The sequence below is a fragment of the Octopus sinensis genome, linkage group LG1 (genome assembly GCF_006345805.1).
Source record: "Octopus sinensis linkage group LG1, ASM634580v1, whole genome shotgun sequence".
Classification (NCBI taxonomy): Eukaryota; Metazoa; Mollusca; class Cephalopoda; order Octopoda; family Octopodidae; genus Octopus; species Octopus sinensis.
The window spans coordinates 11,499,802-11,504,801 of record NC_042997.1 but is presented as its reverse complement, the minus strand read 5'-3'; positions in this window follow the sequence as shown (position 1 = coordinate 11,504,801).

The following is a 5,000-nucleotide window of genomic DNA, read 5'->3' as shown; positions in this document are numbered from 1 at the left end:
AGTGGTGGTGGTGGTTGTGTTGATGGCGGTGGTGATGGTGGTGATGGTGGTGGTGGTGCTGCTGATGATGATGATCGACTAGGCCCCTCCGCCACCCCCACCACCACCCCAAATTTCAAGCCTTGTGCTTATGGTAGAGGGAATTGTTTTTAGCCAGATCATTTGTAAACAGAGATGGGTGGTCTCATTGCACTTTACTGACAGGAAACGCACATGCACCAGTGTCTTCGAGGCCTCTGGTAACCAAGATTGGCCATGTGTTTGCACACGTTTGTGCACAGATCTAGACAAGATCATTTTGATGATGATTTTCTTCAGTTACCCATGTATGAAAGCCTGCCCTACACCTTTCCAGGCTGCTAATATTTACACAAGGTGAAACACTGCTGTCTTGGACCGGCTCGGCTTAGCACCACCGTCGTGGGAATCATTGCTGTAGGAACGTTAAGGGCAGAATAAATACCACAAGTTATCTTTCCCGATTCTCCAACAGTTTCGTCATTCTACAGGCCAGGATGGGACTTTTTTTTTTTAACAAGCCAAAAAGATGAAAGGCAAAGTTGCCATCGGCGAAACTTGAACTCATAACACAGAGTTGGAACAAATGCTGTGAAACATTATGCCCGACGCCTTATTGACATATTCTTCCCACCATAGGTCATAGACAGAAAGTAAAAATAGAAGTACCGCCACCACCACCACCACCAACAACAACGACTAGTATGATGCAGGAAAAATACTCAGGCTTTCCAAATATCTTGGCATTTTCCGTTCTGCCTCAAAAATCTTTTGAAATACTAGCGAACTATATGCGACACAGGAAATGAAAATATCTATTCTAAGTAATCACTTAACGGTCAAGAAATACCAATCAAATATCCTTCAGATCATACCTTACCGGCTTTAACAAAACAACACATTGTAGTGCGGGGTACGTTGTGCCTGAAACTAGGTGTGAATGGTCTTGGCTGGAAAGCTTTCGATCATATGCCTGCTTGTTGTTTTGTTGTTTGTTCCTTCTCGAGCCATGCCTGGCTCATAGGGCCGGTTTCCCGGTTTCCTTGGCGTATAGGTTCCCCACCTGGAAGGGACGCCGGTCCGTCGCAGGTGAGCTGCAAGATGCTGGAGGAAAGAGTGAGAGAAAGTTGTGGCGAATGATCCAGCAGAAGTTCACCATTACATTCTACCGGAGTCGCGTGGAGCTTAGGTGTTTCGCCCATAAACACACACATCGCTCGGCCTGAGATTCGAAACCCGCGATCCCTCGACCGCGAGTCCGCTACTCTAACCACTAGGCCATGTGCCTCCACATATGCCTGCTTGATCAAGACCAATTTAGGTCTAAACATCATCTTCATCATCATGAACAGCAGCAGTAACAAACTGTCAGATTAATTTGCTTAACACTTTAGCCACCACGGCCTGTCACTGGAACATACCGGTGACGTCATTTGTTTAGCGCAGTGACACTTCATACTGTTTAATTGCAAGATGAAATCTTTTTGCTTGCATTTTTACAATATTTCATAATTAAACTTTAATATTTAGCACTCATGTTATTTAAATATCCTCAAAACCATGTCAAAGATACAGAATAAAAAATCTTCTCAAATCATGAAAATGTACGACCGGTGGTACGTACGGCTGTTGTGTGAAGTTTGCGACGAACCAGCCATAGTACACGTGGCGGTTAACGTGTTAATTTTCTCATGACATTGAAGATAAAGACAAAATCGTTGATATAATCAAGCCCTCCTTCAGTCTAAAACAGGCGCCACACACAGAGATGTGCAGTACTTCACTATAATAACTAATGTCTTCTTTCTCGTCGCCATATAAGTGAAAAATCTCAAATTCCCCATTGAGTAAGGTTTTGCTGAAAAAGGGGAAAAAAATCTTAACAAGACGAAAATAGCAACGAAATATAATAAAAAAAAACAAAAGCAGTAGCAACAACAAAAACAAAAACAACAGCAATAACAGTTAGACTACTTGGTCCCACCCACTTGTGGCGTCAAGTGTTACAAGAAACTGTACTTAGGAGGACCAAAGCTTTAGTGAAAAGCTAGCTTTCCTTCGGGCTAAAATTCGTTATCATCAAACGTATATAATTCACAAAGAAGCAGTGTTTTGTAGCTGTGTTATACTGATTGTAGGAAGCTTCTTAGCGGAGTGGTTAGAGCAACAGATAAAATTCCTTGCGGTATTTTTTCCGTTCTTTGTAGTCTTAGTTCAAATCTCACGGAGCTCGATTTTTGCCTATTATCACATTCTGGAGGGGTATTAGTCAAGTACTGAATTTATTTCTTTTTCTCTTTCTCTCTTATCAGTTATCTTGGATTATGTGAAGGGTTACGGAAGAGCCTACGTGCAATTTTCTTTTTCGTATTTTTTTTCTCTCTCGAAGTAGAGAAAGGCTGAGGAAGGAGCTAGCAAATTTTCGTCATAGAAAAATAGGTGTAGCACGTTTGTGTAATTTGGAAAAGGAAAGAAGAAGGAGAAGGAGAAGAAGAAGAAGAAGAAGTATTCCAACAAGGTATTACTCCTTAGTAAACTCCGTCCATCTCATTATTTTCGTCAGCGTAAGACGGCGAGCTGGCAGAAAAGTTAGCACGCCGGGCGAAATGCGTAGCCGTATTTCGTCTGCCGTTACGTTCTGAGTTCAAATTCCGCCGAGGTCGACTTTGCCTTTCATCCTTTCTGGGTCGATTAAATAAGTACCAGTTACGGACTGGGGTCGATATAATCGACTTAATCCGTTTGTCTGTCCTTGTTTGTGCTTTCTTTCCCTTGAGTCTGGTCCTTATTCAATCGATCTTTCCGCGAAAAGGTACGCCATACTGTGAGAGAAATATCATTTAATATACACAGTGCTTAAATATGGTGAGGGTGCGTGGCTAAGTGGTAAGGGGTATTCGGCTCATGATCGTAAGGTCGCGAGATCGATACTCGACGGCGCGTTGTGTCTTCGTGCAAGGCATTTTATTTCATGTTGTTCCAGTTCACTCAGCTGGCATCAAGGAATGGTACCTGCATTGCAAATGTGACAGATGCCTGCTTCATCACATTGTGTGGAATCCTCAGCCTCTTGCACGTTAGTTTCAAGAGCCGGTCGGTCCGTGTACCAGATAAATTGGAACCTTCGCCGTCGTAAACGACTGAGTCCCCAGTTATTTAAATACGAGCTACTAATAACTTCTTGTTATGGAAACAATAATTCGGCAAATTTATATATCATGGCTTGTGTTAAGGCGGTGAGCTGGCAGAAACGTTAGCACGCCGGGCGAAATGCGTAGCCGTATTTCGTCCGCCGTTACGTTCTGAGTTCACATTCCGCCGAGGTCGACTTTGCCTTTCATCCTTTCGGGGTCGATAAATTAAGTACCAGTTACGCACTGGGGTCGATGTAATCGACTTTATCCCTTTGTCTGTCCTTGTTTGTCCCCTCTATGTTTAGCCCTTTGTGGGCAGTAAAGAAATATATATCATGGCTTGTGTTTCCAAGCAAACTTTTCCGACTCGAATAGATATCGTTGGTTTTATTTGAAGAAGAAGAAGAAGAAACGATAAAGGGCGCTCTGGCCTATGAGAAAAGCGAGCGGAAAGTGAATGTAAAAGGTGGAATGTCAAAAAGCGGAACGAGAACACAAAATGTAAGTAAAAACAGAAAAGAATGAAAGAAAAAGAAGGGTTTCTTTCCGTTTCTATCTACCAAATCCACTGGCAACACTTTAGGCTATTGTGGAAGACACTTGCGCAAGGTGCCACACATGGAACCTGAAACAGAAACAATGTGGTTGGACAGCAAACTTCTTACCACACTTCCATTAAAAAAGATAATAAAAAATTAAGAAGTATAACCTTTTTTTTTGTTTGAGAATGGATATAAGCAACAACGTAAAATGGGAGAATATAAAATAAAAAAAAGCCACTATACACAAACTGACAGATAGAAGACAGACTGTCACGTAAATAAACAGAGCGGGTAGACAAGCCGGCAATAATATTCTTTCTAGTTTTCCTAACGAATAAACAACTTCACCAAAATGCACATTGAAATTCTGATGAATTATTCAAAAGCTTATTGTATTGCTTGCCGTTATTGTTATTATTGTTGTTGTTGTTGTTGTTGTAAATATTTGTAGTTGCTACTGTTTTGTTGATGTGTTTGGCAGTTGTTGCTGTTGGTGTTGTTGTTGTTGTTGTTGTTGTTGTTGTTGTTATCACATCGGTCAGGCAGTTTGTTACATCATTATATTCTGTATGGTGATTTCAAAGTCAAAAACCATTGTCTTTAAATGTTAAGAAAAGCAAGCAACAAAGCAACCACGGCAGCAGCAGCAGCATACCACCACCAACAACAACAACAACAACATCAACACCAACAACAAGAAGAAGAAAAATAAGCGCAAGAAAAGATGGAAGACAAGACGAAGGTGGCGAAGTCAGCTTAACACTATCACTGTATATAACTTTGGGGGGGGTTAAATACGAGGTGGGACCGGGGTGTGTTGGTGGTGATGCGAATTTGAAATGAGGCTTGGGAATTCAAAACAGACGCAGGCAGTTTGACAGATATTATATGCGCGTGAATATGTTTGTATGTGTTTATGTATGTGTATGAATGTATGTACAAATATATATCCGTGTATATGCGTGTGTGTGTATATATATATATATATATACATATATATAAATACACGAGCACACACGCACTCTCTCTCTCTCTTGTGTGTGAGTGCGTATATATATATATATACACACACACACACACACACACACACATATATATATATATACATATATATATGTATATATGTATGTATATATATATATATATATATAAAGCTATGTGTTTCTATGCATATTCATATATATGTACATATACAAATATATATATATATGCATATATATATATATGTATATATGTATGTATATATATATATTTACATAAATATATATATGTGTGTGTGTGTGTGTGTGTAAATATAAATAAATGT